Source organism: Jatropha curcas, chromosome 6, assembly GCF_041381405.1.
Source record: "Jatropha curcas cultivar XTBG-Jc1 chromosome 6, XTBG_Jcur_1.0, whole genome shotgun sequence".
In the NCBI taxonomy this organism is placed as follows: domain Eukaryota; kingdom Viridiplantae; phylum Streptophyta; class Magnoliopsida; order Malpighiales; family Euphorbiaceae; genus Jatropha; species Jatropha curcas.
Window position 1 is genome coordinate 6,780,533 of NC_143156.1, and position 22,357 is coordinate 6,802,889.

Here is a 22,357-nt window from a genome sequence, read left to right on the forward strand (position 1 = left end):
TAAACGTGAAAGTTACTTGGAGTTATATATAGGAGTGTTCGGAACTTCCAAATTTGAATTAAAATTTATTTGATTGGTTAATTTTATAATATAAACTATTATCAATATTTGGAAATAACTATCCTTATGTTATTGATATCACAGATCAAAAGAACTGGTTCTTTGTCAATGTCTAAATACTTCAGGTCAATTTTGCTGAAATCATATATTTTGAAACGCTTAGCGATCTCCTGCTGCAAGTCCTTGAAGGCACAGTTCGGTTGAAAGCTGAATCTTATTTTTTCTAAACCAAATGTTGCTTTCACTCCGAATATCACTCCGTCTGTCATGCTTGGTGAATGCAATTCTGCTTTGCTGCAACTTCTTTTCAGCGTTACAACAGGAACTTCTACTGGTAAAGAAAATGCAGTGTTCAAGCCATAATTGGTGGTGGAAGCAAGTGAGAGTGATTTTTGCAAATGTACAAATTGCAACAAGTAATATAGAATGAGTATAATATGGTTTCCACGAGTATTGTTTACCAAGTACCATAATTATATGAACCTACTATTATTTAAACGACGATTTAGGGAAATTATTTTTAGAAACTAAATTCAACAAATAAAGATAATAAAAAGAAATCAAGCAAGCAATTTTGATTAAAAGAAATCAAGGATTAAAGACTACTAGGAATTTTAACTTCATTTAATTCTATCAAATTTATTTTATTAGTTCGTTAATCAATTTTAATTGTTCAAGTAGGGGAAACAACTTAAAATCACTAACAAGCTCTCCCGATGTATTATTAGCTATTTTAACCCGGTCCAATTACCTATCTTCCAATAGTGCAATCAAACATGAATTAAATCATTAAGTTTATGGTTTGTTTATGAATTCATAACTTAAAGTTGTTAACTTATGAAAACCTCTCATGAGTCAAACCATATAGCTTCCACATCATGTTATTATTCTCATGTAATTTATTACTTTTTTCATATCAAAAACTCTTCTCCCGATAGTGATTAATGAAATAAATCAATCCATGCGAGAAACTCTGCCTAGAAGCATTAAGCTCAATAATAAATTATACTTTGAACAAAGAAAAACAAATCTAATATTATAAATTGGAAAAGAAAATAAGCTATATCAAATCCTTAGTATGAGAGTTTAGTTCGACATGGTAATTAAATGAAACTCAATTAAACTTGATAATAATTCCATAATCAATGTGAATAACGAAAAGTAAAAACAAGATTAAGAGTTTAGAGATAAAAACTAGTCAAATAACGTGGACGGCTTCCTTGAATCTTGACACAATGCTTGATCACTTGAAGTCTTAAAGAGAGAAAAATAATAGAAAAAAAGATTATAGAACTAGAGATGCCTCTTACAATGAATTGGTTCTCTCTTTATATAGACTTCCTGAGAGAAAATCCTACTTCGTTTAGGAAATAGAGTCTTCATTAAGTAAGAAACCTTTTGGAAATAGGAATTTGGAATTTCTTCTCAATTAGGACTCCCCCATAAGCCTAAATAGGATTAGAAGTTGATCTGCATGTCAGGAAATCATCTTCTGTGGGCCCATGTAGGTAGTAGGGATTAGCTGGCGTTCGCAACTCAAAATAAAACTTGATTTGCAGCACGGGCGTGCTGTGCGGCACGGTCAGGGCGTGCCGGAGCCTGAATTCTAAGGATGGTTCAGCACGGGCCGTGCTCAGGGGCACATCTAGAGAAGAATCTATGCCACAGGTGTGCCACATAGCACGGCTAGGGCGTGCTAGGCTCCGACTCTTCATGATGGAATGCAGCACGGACCGTGCTCAGGTAAGCATGCCTTTGGATTGATGTCTTCTTGCGGCACGAGCATGCCATCTAGCACAGCTAGGGCATGCTATGCTCTGAGTCTCCATACTGATTTTCCTTGATTCCAGCACGGGAATGCTAAATTGCACGGCTTAGGTGTGCTAGAGCCTAAGTGTTCTGCTTTATTTTGCTCTTTTCTGTGCCAAAATCCTACATATTTTTTTAAGATTAAGCAAATTATGTTTCAAGGAAGCTTTGATGAAAAATATAAATAAAACTGAATAAAAAGCTAATTAAAGTAATAAAAACTACTAACGATCCTAATAGAAATCATATTAAAAATACTATAAAAATAACACTTATCAGCAACTTGCTTTGCTTTAGTGAAATAGCAAATGCTTGAACCAGAATTTTGACTGCCTGAAGAGGACTGAGAATTTGGATCAGCAACTTTGAGGCTGAGTAGGCCACTTTCAGTTTGTGAGTGATGGAAAATGATCATTTCCTTGTGAGTTCAATTCAGGAAAGGTATTATAGAAGGAACCAATCCGTATTAGACCCTTTGCGCCGCAGATAGAGTTGACTACTAGTTGAAGTTTCTTCAAAGAGTGATTAACTTTCTTGATTTTTTGAGAAGGCCAACGATTGATTCCATGTTGCCTGCATATCCTTTTCAGTGTAGTGGGGCAAACTGCAATTGATAAAAAAAAAAAAAAAAAAAAAAGTTAGATTAGTTAAGTGCTTGTTATTCAATGAGGCTCAAAGTAGTTTTTGCATTTTCTCACCTCCAAGGCTTTTAGCAGCATCTTTAAGGCTCCTAGCAAAATATTGTCGAAGAATTTGCAAACTGATTGTCTTTTCTGCCTTGGTCTGTCTCTTCTCACCTGCTCTTAAGTTTTTGCTCAATGAGAAATCTATGCCAACAGAAGAATTTTCTTTACTCTCATCAACAACACCAAATTTAAGTGCAGAACTTTCTTAAAGTTGTTCAAACTCCGAAAACTCTTATTCATTATTATCCCAATGACTTATAACCTTGAACTCTTCTTCATGCTCTTCTTTCAGACATTCCCTTGAAACAAAAGTAAAATTTTCCTTTGCTTTGTCCATAATAACATGGAAATTCCTACAAGACTGTTGTATCACAATAGGCAAGAAATCCAATAATGTGGAAATTCTAGGGAAGAAGAATAGAAATGCACAAGATGATTAATAATGTTTTGCACTCCATTGAATTAACAAAAGGATATGCCTATTTATAGACTTACAAGTGAATCAAATAAGACCTAAAAATACTACTAAAAATTATTAATCCTAATAAAATAAAATAAAATTCTATGCAGAAAATCTGCACGAAATAAAATTGAAATCTCAAAATATTTTTAATAATATTATTTTGAATTAGTCCTAACATTCCCTCTTAATTCAAACATAATATTCTTTTTATTACAATAATTAATTTTTTTAAAAATTTTTTAATCTAGCATTTGAAGCACGTCTCTTCAATTAACTTTGTTGAAGCACCTCTCTCCAATTAACTTTGTTGAAGCACCTCTCTCCAATTAACTTTGTTGAAGCACCTCTCTCCAACTCATCATTTTGATGCACTTCTCACCAAATATTGATGCACTTCCTCACCAAATATTGATGCACTTCTCATCACTTTCTTTATTTTGGAACACATCTCTCCAATGTTCTCTTGGAGCAATTCTCAAAAAAGAGTTTCTTCCTCTGATACCAGGGTATGACCCAATACGGAAACTTCCCTCATGCAGGTTCGAATCCAAGGCTCTGATACCATGTTGGATTTTTAGGGAAGGAAGAATTGAAATGCACAAGATGATTAACAATGTTTTGCACTCCATTGAATTAACACAAGGATATGCCTATTTATAGGCTTATAAGTGAATCAAATAAGACCTAAAAATACTCCTAAAAATCATTAATCCTAATAATAAAAAAAATCAAATTCTATGCAGAAAATCTGCACTAACTAAAATTGAAATCTCAAAATATTTTTAATAATATTATTTTGAATTAGTCCTTGTTGAAATTTTTAGAGAAGGACAAATGGAAATGCACAAGATGATTAACAATGTTTGCACTCATTGAATTAACAAAAGGATATGCCTATTTATAGGCTTACAAGTGAATCAAATAAGACCTAAAAATACTCCTAAAAATCATTAATCCTAATAACAAAAACATCAAATTCTATGCAGAAAATCTGCACTAACTAGAATTGAAATCTCAAAATATTTTTAATAATATTATTTTGAATTAGTCCTAACATTCCCTCTTAATTCAAACATAATATTTTTTTTTTATTACAATAATTATTTTTTTAAAAAAATTTTTTAATTTAGCATTTGAAGCACCTCTCTTCAATTAACTTTGTTGAAGCATGTCTCTTCAATTAACTTTGTTGAAGCAATTCTCTTCAATTAACTTTGTTGAAGCACCACTCTCCAACTCATCATTTTGATGCACTTCTCACCAAATATTGATGCACTTCTCATCACTTTCTTTATTTTGGAGCACATATCTCCAATGTTCTCTTGGAGCACATCTCTCCAACACTCAAAAAAGAGTTTCTTCCTCTGATACCAGGGTACGACCCAGCACGGAAACTTCCCTCATTCAGGTTCGGATCTAAGGCTCTGATACCATTTGAAATTTTAGGGAAAAAGAATGGAAATGCACAAGATGATTAACAATATTTTGCACTCCATTGAATTAACAAAATGATATACCTATTTATAGGCTTACAAGTGAATCAAATAAAACCTAAAAATACTCCTAAAAATCATTAATCATAATAACAAAAACATTAAATTCTATGCAGAAAATCTGCACTAACTAAAATTGAAATCTCAAAATATTTTTAATAATATTATTTTGAATTAGTCCTAACAACGCTCTTCAATATCTTGGCAAGAATAGCTCTAAGACAAATTCAATTGAACCGATGCACATGTTTGCAAGAGGTGATAGTGATTTTCGCAAGTGTACGAAATCGCTACAAGTAATATAGAATGAGTAGAGTATCATATCCACAGGGATTGTATACTAAGTACCAAAATTATGTTAACACATTATTATTTAAACAATACATGAGGAAATTGTTTATAGAAATTAAATTCAACAAGTAAAAATAAGAAGTTAAGCAAGCAATTATTGATTAAAGAAATCAAGGAATTGAAACTACTAGGGGTTTTGATTTCACTTAATTCTATCCAATTTATTTTATTAGTTCATTAATCAATTTTAATTGTTCAAGTAGGGGAAACAACTCTAAATTCACTAACAAGCTCTCCCGATGTATTGTTAGCTATTTTAATTCTGTTTAACTACCTATCTTCCAATAGTATAATCAAAACATGAATTAAATCATTAAATTTTGTTGTTTGTTTATGAATTCATAAATTAAAGTTGTTAATTTATGAAAACTCTCCATGAGTCAAACCATATAGCTTCCACATCAAGTTATTATTCTCATGTGATTCATTAACTTTTTCATATCAAAGATCCTTCTTCCGATACTGATCATTGAAATGAATCAATCCAAGGGAAAATTTTGCTTAGAAGCATTAAGTTCATCAATAAATCATAACTTGAATAAGGAAAAATAAATCTAATTGCATAAATTGGAAAAGAGATTAAGCTACATCAAACCCCTAGTATAAGAATTTAGTTATACATAGCACTTAAATAAAACTCAATAATGTTTGATAAGTATTTCATGATCAATAAGAATAATGAAAGAAATAAACAAGATTAAGAGTTTAGAAATAAGAACTAGTGATAATTTGCTTGGATGCTTCCTTGAACCTTTGCACAACTCTTGAATACTTAACTTCTAAAGAAAAACAAAACTATATACAAAGCTATAAAATGAGAGAAAGAGTATGGAGTGTAGTGTAATGTGTGGGATGATTTTACAATGCATCCTTCCTCTCTTTATATAGACTTCTTGGGAGAGAACTTCTACATTGTTTAGGGAATAAATTCCACCTTATTTATGGAATAAAGTTCTCAATCAAGCCTTGAATTTCTCTCAATCATGTCTTCCATGTGCATAAATTAAGGCTTGATTTGTATGTGAAGAAAGTTGTCCAAGATTAGCTCTTGAAATTGGTAGGAATTTGTTGGCAAATTTTGACTAAATTTAAGCTCTTTATATTTGGCACGGGCGTGCTGATTGGCAAGGTTTGGGGCGTGCCAGGCTCTGGAAGTCTAGGCGCAATTGTAGCACGGGCGTGCGGCTCAGCATGGGTTGGGGCGTGCGCGCCTCTGACTATTTGCTTGTTTTGCCTTGTTCTTAGCACAGGCGTGCTGATTGGCACGCCCCAGGCCGTGCTAATTTAGTTTTTGCCTTATTTTTGTCATTTTCTTGCAAAGCCCTACAAATTTTCTCAAGATCAAGTGAGTTGTGTTTCAAGGAAGCTTTTAAATAAAAACATAATAAAATTAAATAAAAACTAATTTAAATAAATTAAAAATACTAAAAATCTTAATAAAAATTACATTAAAAATACTATAAAAATATCACCTATCAAGCGGAATTGCCAAAGCTGCACGCAAATTAAACATCCTGGCATGGTGAGAGAGAGGGTAACTTGTTTTGCTAAAGGAGGTTACATCAGTAGCAAACAATTGCTTGTTTCTTGTGAATGCTTTCCCTACTATCCCTTGATCAAGGAATAAGTATTGCGTGGAGCATGCTTTAAAGAATCCGAAAAGATCACTATCAGCCATGTAGCAAGCAGAATCGACAGTTGATATATAATAATCATACTTCCCTGAAACCTGCTCGTATTCATTTTCGCCTTGGCGATTACATAATGTCCATGTCAAAGCTAAAGGCAAATTATTAGTCTCATAGACAGATTTTAAAATCTTTGATATTTCTGGAATTGCAATTTGGTAGAATTCATTGCAAGTCTGTTGAAAATAAAGCATATTTATTAATATTGTTATATCATTAGCAAAACCATAAATTTCAATTAATTTCATAATGTCCAAATTACCTTTATACAAAAAGGAAAGAAATCTTGCGAACTCTTTAGATCGATAGCCTGCAAAATAACAAGTATCATTTTGTCAGCCCATATATATTTATATATACATAAAAGAAAAGAAAAGGAAAGGGAAAAGAAAAAAGAAAACAGACTTCAAGAGCTTTACCCACAATTGCTAGTTCTAAATGATAATTGATCTTCTGAGTTGTCGTTACAATCTCAACAACAGCCAAGCAAGTTCCACTTTCTTGTTCGAAAACCAGCAATGCAAGACACCCACTAATATTATACAACTCAGCACAATATTTTCGCGGACATTCATCATGTTGGTTTAGAAGAGCAGAAAATTAAGGAAGAGAAGGAAATTCTGCAGAAAATGAAAAAAAAAAAGCTGCAGATTTTTTTAAGTGTGAAGAAACAAATATTCACTTCTTATTTTACCATTACAGCATAATGTAAACATTTATAGTAGAGCTAGTCTAAAGTTTGTGCACCAACCTTCCATAAGTCAAGGAAGGTTGTTCACCAAACCTACCTAAAAGCAAGGTAGTTCACCTACCTCTTGACTTCAACAAAATACAACAAAATCTAAATGACTTTAACAAGATTTCTCCAAAAACTGTCAACAACACTTGCATCAATTTTACTTCAATGGAGCTGTAACTGTAACTTTAACACTCTTCCTTGATGCAAGAGTTGAGACAAACATCAAGTCTATTCCTAAGAAATTCAAATCTTGATTTTTTTGCAATGCCTTGGTGAAAATATCTGCTGCTTGGTCTTCCGAACTGCAATGAACAATCTGAATTTTATTTTCCTTTTCAGCTTCATGAATTGCATGGTACTTGATTTTTGTATGCTTGGTTTTTCTATGGAAGATTGGATTCTTAACCATAGTCACAGCTGATTTGTTGTCACAAAGTATTTTAGTTGGATTTTCTTGCTGAAAATTCATAATCATCTTCAACTCCTCCATCCATGGCAGCTCTCCACTCAGGCAATTTTAAGGCTTCATCCACCTGAGTTGGTTCAAGTGAGAAATCATTACATCTGCTGTAAATTTCATCTAGGGATCTAGTCCCTCTAATTGCATAATCATCTTCATTATCAACTGGAAGTTCTTGCTCTTGCTGAAAATCAAGAATTGATTTAGAATTTTCTGGTTCCATTTTACTCCAATCCCATTCACCTTTCTCATCGAATTTGACACTCCTGCTGACATACACCTGTTTAGTAACAGGATTCAAAATTCTGTAGGCTTTGGATTCATTGTTGTTTTCAACTACATATGGCAAATCAGCAACTAACTTCTTGGATTGTAGCAATTTTAATGAATTGAGATTGGTGTGACCAAGTCTCTTATGCCACAAATCAGATTCTTCTTTATGACTCAAGCAAGATTCTTATTCGAATCTTCTTAAGTTTAGAGGAAAGCTTCTTCGTTTCATTTTGACAGCAAATAACTTTGAGCCAAAATGATCACTTATTTCACAAGTTTTATCTTTAAATAGCAAACTATAATTCTTATCCAGCAATTGACCCACCGAAAACAAGCTTTGATTTAGTTCCGGTACGTAAAGAACATCGGAAACAAGCTTTGTACCTGAAGGAGTTTGTACAATCACATCTCCTTTGCCTTTGACGTCAACAAGCCTACCATCTCCAAGTCTGACTTTTGAAGAATAGTTTGTATCCAAGCTATCGAAATTCACCAAGTTTGGTGTCATGTGGTTAGTGCAGCCACTATCAACAAGCCATGCTTCTTTAGCTTCAATTGAAACATCACATTTTTCGATTTCTTTTGCAGCAAATAGTTGTTCTTCATACTTTTCAGAATTTTCGGTGACTTGTGCATGATGGGCTTGTGTTTGTTGATTCTGGTTTGTAGAACAAACTTTCTCGGTGTGACCAAATTGCTTACAAACCTTACATTGAGCTCCAGGTCTGAACCAGCAGTAGTTCTCAGTGTGGTTTGTTTTTTTGCAATGTGGACAAGGTGGAAATCTATCTTTCCTCCAATTTTTTCTGAAATTGTTCTTCATTTTTGGTTGTTGAGTCACTACAAGAGCCTTCTCTCTAAAGGTTTCTTCTTCCCTATAGGCTTTTCTTTGTTCTACAGCTTGTAGAGCATTTGAAAGCACATTCAAGGATATTTGTGACATGTTCCAAGTCTCTTCAAGAGAAGAAATCTTGGCTTCAAATTTTTCAGGGAGAGTCACCATAACTTTCTCCACAATTCTCTTCTCTTCTAACTCTTCTCCCAACAATCGAATTTGGTTTACAATTTTCATAACTCTATCAACATAATCTTTCACCTTTTCATTTTCCTTCATTTTCAACATTTCAAATTCTTTTCTTAAATTGAATATCTGCATCTGTCTAGTTTTTTCAGATCCATGATACTCAATTTTTAACTTCTCCCAAACTTCATGTGCTGTCTCACATGTCATAATCTTGGTGAAGATAGGATCTGCAACAGCTGCATGGATATAGGACAGAGCTTTTGGAGCCTTAGCAACCTCTTCTTCATGTTGTCTAATCTGCTGAAGGGTTGGATTTTGATTAAGAGGTGGAGGTACTCTGTTTTCCTCCACATACTGCCATAATGCAAGCCCCTTGAAATAAGCTCTCATCTTCACAGCCCAAACATGATAGTTTTCCCCATTAAAATGAGGTGGTGAAAGAGACATGCTGCTGGAAGCCATTTGAGGAAAAGCAAATAAACAGAAAAACTTCACAAATTCTGGTTTATTTGGTGGCTTTCTCTATGTTTTTCACTCAAACACACACAGCCCTTTGAGATCAAGGTTGCTTTGATACCACTTGTTGGTTTAGAAGAGCAGAAAATTAAGGAAGAGAAGGAAATTCTGCAGAAAATGAAAAACAAAAGCTGCAGATTTTTTTAAGTGTGAAGAAACAAATATTCACTTCTTATTTTACCATTACACCATAATGTAAACATTTATAGTAGAGCTAGTCTAAAGTTTGTTCACCAACCTTCCATAAGTCAAGGAAGGTTGTTCACCAAACCTACCTAAAAGCAAGGTAGTTCACCTACCTCTTGACTTCAACAAAATCTAAATGACTTTAACAAGATTTCTCCAAAAACTGTCAACAACACTTGCATCAATTTTACTTCAATGGAGCTGTAACTGTAACTTTAACACATCATTCCTGAACAATCTAACATCAGGAGTCCATTCAGGAAACTTCTCCAGGAAAACTCGTCCAGGCAACTCAGCTGACTCTTTTGAGTCCTCCTCAGCTGTGAGATGAAATGCTTTCGAAACATTTCTGTAACTCGCCAAACTCTAGCAACTCGGATTAAGAGAATAAGGCTGGTCAGTAGTAGTAAGCACATTTTGAGCTGCTATTTTTGTAGGCACCCATATTTGAATAAGCACATCACTATCTTCCACATCTTCTTTTAAGTAGTCAATAGCTAAAATTAATCTTTCTTTGACAGAACAATATGGTTCTATCAAAAATTTTCTTGTGCAGGATTCTCCACCTTGAGAATGTACTAAACATGTGTCAGTCTCAACAACACATTTCCCAATTCCAGAATAAACTGGAGTTGGGTTATCAAACAGGTTTTCCATTTCTTTTCGAGAAAACTGATGATATGAGTCCAAATATTGAACGCTAGAAATGAAGGGATCTGACTCCAAGAAATTGACCTTATCAGTGGTCCGCAGCCAAGATCCATGAGCAAAAGGTTTATCTATAAAATCCAAATCCACGGAAGTGCTCGAGAATGTAGAGTTAATTAGTGCAGAAGCACCCCTATCCATTCAACCTGTCAAGTCCAAATTGAAAAGATTGTCATGAACCAGAAGACCTTAGAACAGTGAAGATGAAAAACAACAAGAGGAACTTCCAGGAAGAATTGGTATTGCTGATATCGAAGGATCCCAAATGGTCAAGTTGCTGAAACATCGTCAATTAAAATTTATCTTGAGAAAACTGCAATCACAAATTCATTTCAGAGGCAGAAACCTGCCACAGTATATATAATAATTCATAATAAACCAACACACAAACATATAGTATCCAAACAAATTTTCAAAAGAATAATAAAGCATATATATTTTTTTATTGCCTTGAATTAATCCAATATATCTCTAACAAGCTCTGGATAAATTTGGAACGAACGAGAGGACACATTTCCATGTCTTTACCGCAATTGGGTTCTTTTTGTTTCTTTATTTTTGGGCTCCGGTAAAATAAATTTCAACAACAAAAAAAAAGAAAATATTGGCTAAATTTTCGAAAAAAAAAAAAAAAAACCGAACGGGTTAGAAAATTCAAGTTGCATTTTATTTTTAAAACCTGCCCATCCTTAAATGACTTTCGGTATTTGGATTGGATTCAGATGGATATCTGACGAAGCAGGCGAAATTGCATGCCAGCCTTACAGCAACTCCAATGTGATTGTGGGTTCTGACTTATATGACATATTAAATAGAAGACGTTAACAGCGATGTGGCTATAAGTCTATTTGTGAATATTGAAGTTGAAAAAGAAAATAAGTTGAGCATGATGTGTATTATTTTTTTAAAATTATATCTAATTAAAATAAAAGAAAATAAGTTGAGCATGAGAAGTTTTAGCGCGAGAGAAGATGGTAGAAAAAGAAAATAAAATTAATAGTAAAAAAAGAATTAAATAGCTAAGTCACTGAAAAAAACGAATGAAATAGTTGAGTCACACTGTCTAACAGACCTTCTGAAAGTAGAGGGTGTGGTTCACAGTGTCTTCATTTTTTTTTTTTTACACGTCAACTTAACAAATTGAATAGACAGTAGCATCGGAAAAAATATTGTTATTCAATTGTCCATTTTTCTGATTTGGTAATTAGATAAGCCACAATTCACAATCCACAATCCGTTGGAGTTCCTTTTAGATATCATCTAAACTGTCCTATGTTGAATAGATTCAGATGAACACAATTCAGGTAAAAATTATAAAACTGGTTGGTGAATATTTTTGAATGATTAAGCCTAAAAGAATGACAAATCAACAACAAGTACATAAGCCAAGGAAATAACAGATATTAACAGAAGCAATTGGTAGATAAGCATATATATATAATGCTACAGCCTGAGAACAGAAAAGACGATTTCAAATAAGATCAAACCCATAAAAAAAAAAAAAAAGACATGTAATGTAATATAGGCTAGTGAGGGAAAAATCTAACATAACAAGGCAATAGATATATAGAGCAGAGAGAAGAGAATTAAAGCAAGAAATGGAAGTAATTGACTCACCCGCTTAGGGAAGATTCTTTGAAATAGCGGTTTCCTTTGAACATGTCATTGTTTTTTCTTTTTTCTTTTTTTTTAATTTTCTTACACCAAATATAAATTAAAAAATATTTTTATCATTTTAAATAATTAGCTACACAATTGAGTTCCAAAAGCATTTTCAGGAATAGTAATTTATAAGCAGTTCTCAATTCTCCAGTGATTAATTTTGTGTTATAAACTTATAATGGAGGAGATGCCAAAATTTAAATCCTAACTACCATTTTTGTTAAAATTAACTATTAATAGGCACTTGGATGCATGGAAATGAATTTTGTTCTCAGACAAACTTTACTCGTAAGATGTGATGTTCGAAATCTAAAAGTGTAATTATTAAGAGAATTTTACTTAAATATTATCCAAAACCCATCACTTAAATGTGAAAAGATGTGTGAAAAAAAAAATCCCGATTCATGGATTGAAGTTGGAATAATGATTTCTCTTGCCAAAACTATTTATTTTTTTATTAGTTTGGTTTTAATTGAGAATCAAATGCGAGATTTTGTGATTATGAAAGTGATTTTTTGGAACGAAAAATAAATTTGAATTTTATTTAGGACTATAAATTTGTGAATCAACCTGACTTAGGGTTTGTTCTGCAAAATTAGGTATTTTTGTAGCTATTAATTGTTTTAGTAACTAATAGGCTAAACATCACATGATTAACTTTTCATAAAATGCTATCTTAATCTCTAAAATGTATTTCAAATCTTATGTTATTAAACACTACAAAAAATAATGTTTAAATCAAAACGCTAAAATCTACTTAAAAAGCTGTTGGCGAACACAACCTTAGTGAGGCTTGGAGAATTAAAATGTTCAGGATATAATTAACTTTTAGTATTATATGAATTCCAAATCCACTTTGATAAAATTATATCAATACAAAGAATAAGTAAAAGTTGAAAAAAAATTTTGTTAGTGGTCCCAATCAATCTTAAGCACTGAAACTTGTCATTTCCTATTTTAACGTAGCCCTGCATCTCTCTACTAAGTTGTTCACTCTCAACACACGATCCTAATCAATCTAAAGAGCATAAACAATGCCTATGATTCAGCCTATAGGGCATTACAAGAACCCAATCCAGCTTGAAAACCAAACAATGCCATCACATCAACTCGGTACAATTGAACTCTAACGATAAATAACATTTGTATTCATCACAGCCCCCGCCTCAAGGAGGAAAACCCAAAAAATGTAGCAATCTCAAAAAATTTAATCATTCTTATCTCTATTAATATTGGGGCTGTCCAAAATCTAAACCAAGCAATCCGATTTAGATTTTCAAAAATACTAAGTGATATGAATAATTATTAAGAATTGACTGAGAGTTATTCAAATTGACGTAAATGGAGTAACAATCAGTTAAAGATTTATTCAATTATGTAATTAATGCTCATGATTTTTGCTCGGCATTTATGATCGGAATTTTTGCTCGACATTTATCTTTTTGTTTAGAATACGAAACGTACTATAAATATTTGTATCATATCCCATCAAAGGACACATTACATCCAATAACAATATTCTGAATACTCTCTCTTTTACTTCTATCACTAACTAAAATAAAATACCTAATTAGCTAGTAAACAGCTGATAAAGTAACTGAATAATAGGTGGTCGGATTCAATAATGGTTAACTATTGATTAACAATCTTCACTTTTCTTTCACCTAATCCAATGGTTAATTATTTGTTCACAGAATTAGAGAGCAATTTCCATTAGTCTTCAAAAGAATTAAAAAGAAATAATCTCACATTCAAAGGAATCAAATGAAAGAGGAAGACCACCATAAGCTTCAATTGTGTAATGATGGCAAGCAAACATCAAGATCTTAAAAGTTTGACTATATTTAATTGAATGTGGCAAATAGCCACCTCCACTCCAATAATCAAAAAGCTTTCCATTTTTTCTAAAACATGATACACAGATTCAACCAACAATTAACTATATAATTGTGATTATTGTCAATTATTGTTGGCTTAGTTTTAAAAATTGAATACATGACCACATCCTTTTTTTTTTTAACTTAATACAATGGATTCTATAGCAGGGTTTCGTTAATGTCACTGGTTGTCATTTTTGGTTTAATTTAATTTGTCAAATTATATAAAAACGTAATTGTCCATTTCATCGGTTGAAGTGAACTGCATTTTCAAGTAAATTTTATTTATAAACTCAGGGTTTGAAACCCGAAGTTACCATTATTAGAAAGAATTTTTCCGAATATTATTTTCGGCTCAGATATAAAAATAAATACACAAACAAAATAAAATAAAATTAAAATAGAAACAAGATTTGTCTGTTTATTGATAGTGTTATTTTTATAGTATTTTCAATATAGTTTTATTAGGAGTTTTTAGTATTTTTAATTACTTTATTTAGTTTTTATCTTAATTTTATTTATATTTTCATATAAAAGCTTCCTTGAATCATAATTCACTTGGTATTATAGAAATTTGTTCGGTTTTGCGCCAGAAAAGAGCAAAATAAAGCAAAACATTTAGGCTCTAGCACACCCAAGCTGTGCACATCAGCATGCTCGTGCTCGAATCAAGGAAAATTAAGTGGAGACTCAGAGCCTAGCAAGCCCAGCCGTGCTCCCTAGCACGCCCGTGCCACAAGCCCTTATCCAAGCGTGCCTCTAAGCACGGCCCATGCTGAACTCCCCATAGACTCAGAACTTGGCACGCCCAGACCGTGCTTCCCAGCACGTCCGTGCTAAATACCAAGTGCTGATTTGAGTCAAAATTTCCAATCATTCCTTATTATTTTCATGAGCTCACCTTGGATACTTTCTTGACATGCAAATCAAGTTCTAATCTTTGCACATGGAAGAGACATGATTGAGAGAAATTTAAGGCCTAATGAGAACTTTATTCCCTAAACAAGGTGGAATTTATTTCCTAAACAATGTGGATTTACTCCCTCAACAATGTGGAAGTTCTCTCCCAAGAAGTCTATATAATGAGAGGAAGGATCCCAATTCATTCCATCTCATATCCCATATCATACCATTCTATCCCCAACTATCTCATCTCATTCTCTTAGTCTTGTATATAGTTTTATTTCTTCAAGAGTTCAAGTATTCAAGAGTTGCGCAAAGGTTCAAGGAAGCCATCCAAAGCTAATTGTTAATTAGTTCTTATTTCTAAACTCTTAATCTTGTTTATTTCTTTCATTATTCTTATTGATTATGGAATATCTATCAAGTATTATTGAGTTTTATTTAAGTATTATGTCTAACTAAACTCTCATACTAAGGATTTGATGTAGCTTAATTTCTTTTCCAATTTACAATATTAGATTTGTTTTTCCTTATTCAAGTTATGATTTATTGATAAACTTAATGCTTCCAGGCGGAGTTCCTCCCCTGGATTGATTTATTTCATTAATCACTATCGGAAGAAGGTTTTTCGATATGAAAAAGTTAATGAATCACATGAAAATAATAACTTGATGCGGAGGCTATATGATTTGACTCATAGGGGTTTTCATGAATTAACAACTTTAATTAATGAATTCATAAACAAACTACAAAACTTAATGATTTAATTCATGCTTGATTATGCTATTGGAAGATAGGTAGTTAAACGGAATTAAAATAGCTAACAATATATCGGGAGAGCTTGTTAGTGATTTTAGAGTTGTTTCCCCTACTTGAACAATTTAAATTGATTAATGAATTAATAAAATAAATTGGGTAGAATTAAGTGAAATCAAAATTCCTAGTAGTTTTAAATCCTTGATTTCTTTAATCAATAATTGCTTACTTGATTTCTTTTTATTTTACTTGTTGAATTTAAATTCTTGAAACAAATTCTTCATTTATCGTTTAAATAATAATAGATTAACATAATTTTGGTACTTAGTATACAATCCTTGTGGGAACGATATTCTACTCATCATATATTACTTGTAGCGATTTCGTACACTTGCGAAAACACTGTCATTTATATATTTATTACTATATATTTTATTCTAGCCAAGAACATAAAACAGGATAAATATATATTAGAAAGTTTACCATATATATTAATTCATGTCAGAAAAGAGTAGATGAACTAATTAAAGAAAAACTTATCTGAAGCAAGTTCGAGCTGGCTTAAAGATTCACAGAATCACCTGTGTTACAATTTGATGAATCGGTTGACTTAGATTATTTCAAAATCTTTTTTCTTTTTCTCATTTTTCTTTGAGTTATGGAGCTTTCAAGGGCATATATAATGTCACAATGTATGGACTTTGCTTAATTTACAAAGTTAATTATATTAATTGGATATTGGATTGTGAGTAAAAACGCATATAAAGTGGATATTAATTAAATGAGTATCAGACGAGTATGAATATCAAATCAACTACCTATCGTGGTCTAAATATTCAGATACCCTCTACCCACTAAAATCCATTATATAATTTGAAAATTTTAATATAATAAAATTTAAGTGAAAATTTAAGTGCACATTCGACTTAATATTTTATTTCAACTAAAATAAATTAGACCCAAGTTCAAAGTTACAAACCCCAATATCATCAAATACTAAAGAATTAATTACTTAAATAAAATATTAAACGACTAAAGTTTTAGAATTATTCTTCTTTTATACTTTTCCTTTCCTAGTTCCACCCTTTAATCTCATCTCCATCTTCCAAGGCTCGACCAACTTCTATATAATAAACTTGATGAGATATTACACATAAGCACAATGGATTTTCATGGGTATCCTACTCACTCCAAACCATTTAAAACGAGTTTGGGTACTAGTTAAATGGACAGGTGTGGTTGTGAGTATGTGTACTTCAAAAGGAATTTTTAACGATTTGTAATGAACACGAATACCGAAATATTTAAGCAAAATGGGTATCCGCCTCACTTCCATTCCTAGTTGTGAGGCCTTACATTGGTGACTAAAGCTGAGCCCGAGACCTGAGTCCTAAGGCTCAAAAGAATCCAAGTTTTCAATACTAGCGTAGAGTTCTTACAGGGACTTCTTTCTGAATAATAGCTTCTACATTCCCAAGTTTTCAAGGGCTTGAAAAAAGAAAACTGAAAGACACAGATTAGGAAAAACTTCTCATTTGCTAATTTCCTATCTAATATGTTGAAGGAGACAAATACCAGTGATTCATTACTTTATTATATCACTTTTGAAGATAACCATGCGAATTTCAAAATTGAAACTAACATGCTAGCCATAAATTTTCTTCTAACTTGACAATCATAAAAACACATTTTTTAGTATTTCTATCAAATTTATCACGAGCAATCAATTTTATCTAAACTGATTCCCTCTAATTTTCCATCATCCATAAGCATCCTAAGACCAGCTTTCTTCCGGTACCCCCTCTTCCAAGACGGCGCATAAAGGATATATAGGAACACCTTCCACTCTTTCTTTCAATTCTTCATACACTTCTTTAGCCCCTTCCTCGTCAATTTTATTTGCCACTACTAATGAAGGCCAGTCGGAAAGGCCGTCTTGATGGTGTTCAAGCTCTAAGACCGAATCTTTTAATTGTTCCCATGGTGGAAATCCTTTTCTACCTTCTAATCCAGCAACCAAGTCTACTACATAAGCCAAAACCTTAGTACGTTCTATGTGTCGTAAGAAAGTGTCCCAGTCCACGATTTTCATGAGCACCCCTTATGAGTCCTGGAATGTCAGCCACTGTCATTGAGAAGTCATCAAACTTCAATTTCCCTAAATTCGGCCTAAGAGTCGTGAAAGCATAATGGCCTACCCTAGGCTTTGCCCTAGATAAAGCTCCTAAAAGAGTGCTTTTACCTGCATTTGGCATCCCAACAAGGCCTACATCAGCAATGCTTTTCAGTTCCAATACTAGAACTGCCTCAGAGCCAGGCAAACCAAGGCTGAGGGAGGACTGATCCTCACTGGACATTTCAGGATTACAAACAGTGTCCTTATTATTGGCTCCAGGCTTACTAAACTTAGCCTTCTTCAGAAAACATGGAGAAGATGCATTACCCAAACCACCTTCACCTCCATGAGCAACAAGTATTTGCTGACCTGATTTTGTTAATTCGGCAACATTGAATTGCATGTTTTCCATTGCTGCTGATTCTACTTGAGTAGCTTGTTTGCTTGCCAGTTCCTCTACGGTTCTTTTACCTTCATTTGATGAAGCACCAGTCTTATCCGATGGCACAACTTTCTCTTCTATGTCCGCACTCTTGGAGAAAGGCTCCTTGTAGGATTCTGATTGATCAGCATGAAGAGTGCCTGGAAGTTCCCAGGGATCCAAGTCTTTATCAGAACAGTTTTGAACTATAGATGGAAGTTCACCCTTTAAAAGATGAATTACGGTGCCAACAGGTACTTGGACAACCTGCTAGAAAAAAAAGAGCCTCTCAATGAACAATTGCGCACTCACTGTTAAGTAAAGTGTCAAACAACAGACAGCTTAACAAAATCATGCAGTTTAATATAACGACTCAAAAATAATTACCTTATCGTCCCCTCGAGTTCCTATCATGTTTTTTGAAGCTCCATTACCCCCTTTTGTCGCATTCTGCAGGACACAAGTAACAATTAGTTCTTTCAGTGCAAGAATAGCTTTGGAAAAATATATGAGAAGATAAGGACTATGTACAACATGATGATGCAAACCACGGAAGTCCCAAACTGTGGGGGAACACTCTAAAATCACATCACCGCCTCGCCCACCATTTCCACCTCAAATAATGAATCCAAAAATGAACCGGAGTACAACCATAAACACCCTTTCACACATTTAAATCAAATCAAGTACTTTTTGTGATTATCAGAAATAATCAACTATACTGAATGATGGGAAGTTCAATGGAAATAAATTACATACACTGAAAGAAAGATTTTGATAAACAGTGTAAATATGGAGAAACTAAGAAACCGACGATCAATGGAAATAAAAAAACAATATCATATAAATCTAGGTTGATGAAGAAACATATCATACCGATACTATATGATGATTATAAAATTCAATCAAATCATATACCAACCATCAGGTTTGCCACGACGATCATGTCGACTGCGCTGAAACTTGAACAACCATTGCCGCCATCACCTCCTTTAGCACTTAGCATAAACCTGTCTCTCATTCTGGTTTCCTGCAAAAAGGCCCACTATCTTTTTACTAAAATGGACATTATAACATTATAGAGTTATTTGAAATTGTCTGAGAAGCAAAAATGCACGAAATAAAGGAGAAATGATGGAACAGCCGACCTGTAAAGGAGCAGACTTTGCTTTTGTGTGAGCAGTGTCCGAACAAGAGAGCAAAGACAAAAAGATCCATGGAGATTTTGAACATTTTCTTATGGCTTCTAAGTGGCAAAAGGGTTTTGCACAACGCAACCACATCAGTCTCTCCTTCCAGTCCACTCGTCTTTTACTTTCGCAAATTCAGTGAACCCACAGTTTATTGAATTTTCTATTAATGCCAGCAACCTACAGAAAGAAAAGGCTCAAATACTGAACCAGTAGACGGAGACGCTACAAAAAGTTGTGAATCACACACCATGACTCAAATGCCTTTTGAAGTAAAGGTACTTGCAAAACACTGAACATTGACAATATATCGGGCCACCATATCAAAGGAGCTTCACGGCTCTTTAGAACTAAGCAAACAATAAAGCAAAACCTAGCATCCTTGTCATTTGACAAAAAGATCCCATAGCGTCCAAGTCCCGAGTTATAATTCTAGTTAATCATCCAAAGATGATATCAATAATAATGTTTATCAAAATTGTTAAAACCATCAGTAAAAACTTTGGTAATGAAGCAATTTATCATCCTTGAGATGGAGCAAACAAATTATGCTTCCTGCACCTTCTTTTTTTTTTTTTTTTTTTTTTTAAGAGTTTAGTTTTTCATCCTTAAGGAGTTTAAAAAACAATACAAACAAATAACTAAGCTAGCACAGGAACTCCTAGAAATCTCACTAAGTCAATTTATCAAACATATTGAGTGCAATTTAAAGTTCCAGAAATGTTAAAAACTTGACCTCACTTTTATTTTGTCAGAGTTTAAACACACAAGTAGAGAAAAGAGAAAAGAGAAAAGAGAGGAGATAAGAGAGCTACTGGATTCTATTGTTCTAGTTTTTCTTTTGGCAATTGAAAAATTCTTGCTCAATAAAGAAAATAAGAGGACAGAGTATGAGATGGAAAAAAAAAACATAAAACACGGCGTCGTTTTCCATCACTCATCTCCTACCAAAAAAACCCCTTTTTTCCTCCAACTCCTGCATCAACCGAAGTCGTCTCAGCTTTCCATCCTTGCTCATCCCCTACCTGCAAAAACCATATATTTTTTAAAATCTTTATTGCTTTTTCGCAACACGAAAAGGACGGAGGCATCCAGAATGGTGGCATAGGGGACAAGAATACCAAACCTGATCAGTATATTCACCAACAATGCTCATATTCTTCGATTTCTCTCTCTCAGTGCCTTTGGCAATGGTTTTCTAATTACAACGAGGACAAGGTTTTGCAGGCTTTGATGAAGAAACGTCGTCGCATTACAACATTTGTGTTTTTTTAAAAATAAAAATAGGTTCGGTTCGGTCGGTTCGGCTAGCTAAAAGTGATTTTTAATTTTGGTTTCAGTTCGATTTTATTTACAGAAAATCTGGTTAGGTTATAGCATTTGAATCGGTTCAAACTTTAATTTTAACTAGAGAATCAAATTGAATTGATGCTATTCCAGTTGATTTGGATTGATTTTTCAGCTAAATCAATTCCAGTTGAATCGGTTCAAACTTTTTCTTTTCTCTTTGAACCTTAAGAAGAAATAGACACTAGAGTTGGAAAGATGAGCAGCGTAAAGGTTTTGACAGGAAAGAAAAACATAATTGAATAGAAATTGATAAAGACAGTGCCTACTTTGCACGAGTTTGAGGAAAAGCTCTATTGTGGACTATTGATTTGTTAGGAACCAAGCTCTGGTACTAGTGTTTGGGCATCAGCTCTGATACCACTTGTTAGGGCCCGACAATAAAATTACGAGAATAATAACACAGCGGAAAATAGAAATATGACACACAGATTTATGTGGTTCACCCTTTAACTGTTAGGGCTACGTTCACGGGACAAAAACCGAATAATTCTTCCACTATTAAAAATAGTAGGCTTACAAAGAGAGTAATACAAAATAGTGGCACTCAAAGTGTTTCCCAAAAACACCCTAATAATCCTCACTATTTTTCTCTCCCTCGTTTTAGGAACCCATCCTAAAACGGTAACACTCTCTCGCTACATTTTCTCTCTTCGTTCGGTGTGTGTATTGAGATGGCTGAGCCATCTCCTATTTATAGGAGAGGGTGGACGCGTTAATTACGCGTCCACCGAAATACAGGTAACCTACCAAAGAAATCTCTCATTTCCTTCTTTCCTTTTTCAACTACGTGTGGGTCCTATCACGTTTTCCATTCTTCGCTTTTTTTTTCTTTCATTCAAAGCGTGTAGGTCCCACATGTCGGAGGGACCCACAACAATTCTCCCCCTCCCGACAACACGGTGGGACTCTTCATTCCTGCTGCTTTGACACACAGCTCGAACTTCTCCTTCTGCCTAAGTTGTTGACAGAGCAACACACTTCTGTAATCTTGACTGCTACGACAAATCTCCCCCTGCACACTCAAGTGGGGACGTTAGCCATCATCATCCCGGCAGCTATAATCTATTAGATCTGCCCACCATCTTGTACCGCCGCTATAACTTTGCGGGACACGCCGCCCGACCTCCTCTTGTCGGGAAGACTTTCGACACAAGGCACCACCTGCAGATCTTTTTCCGGTCTTTAGCTACCACAAATGAACCTTTTGTGAGCTTCCACTGACCATTTCTGAAGGTGCTACAGAAACCTTCATCATCAAATCTACCAACTGAGATTTGGACGCATGCTTAAAAGCCCATTCCTCATCAGTCTTGTCTTCCGGTTTAGTTCAACTAAACACGGGCAAATGCATACTGATTACCATAAAGAAATATCTCATTTCTCCATATATGATAATTCCCGCCATTTAGACTGATCATTTTGCTTGTCCATTTTGACTTGTGCAGGATATCATCATCAACATAAACCGTATACGTGAACAGTAGTATACGTGAATAGTGACTGTGAATAGTAATAGTATACTCGAATAGTGACTGTATATATGAACAGTAACAGTACACGAAAATAGTACTATATGTGAATAGTACCTGTATTCGTGAATAGTACTATACGTAATAGTGCTGGGCT

General features: G+C 33.7%; 2 pseudogenes across 1 annotated transcript; both read right to left on the bottom strand.

Moving 5' to 3' along the window:
* Positions 1–101: 101 nt before the first annotated feature.
* Positions 102–10,597, bottom strand: LOC105650852 (protein NLP2-like; annotated as a pseudogene).
* A 6,620-nt stretch (positions 10,598–17,217) lies between these two features.
* LOC105650787 (putative GTP-binding protein OBGM, mitochondrial) lies at positions 17,218–20,644 on the bottom strand (annotated as a pseudogene). The gene is made up of 7 exons (XR_016321102.1): positions 20,508–20,644; positions 20,330–20,406; positions 19,340–19,561; positions 19,114–19,221; positions 18,726–18,805; positions 18,579–18,641; positions 17,218–18,458 (listed from the first exon to the last, which is right to left on the bottom strand). The product of XR_016321102.1 is annotated as a putative GTP-binding protein OBGM, mitochondrial (transcript).
* Between the last annotated feature and the right edge of the window lie 1,713 nt (positions 20,645–22,357).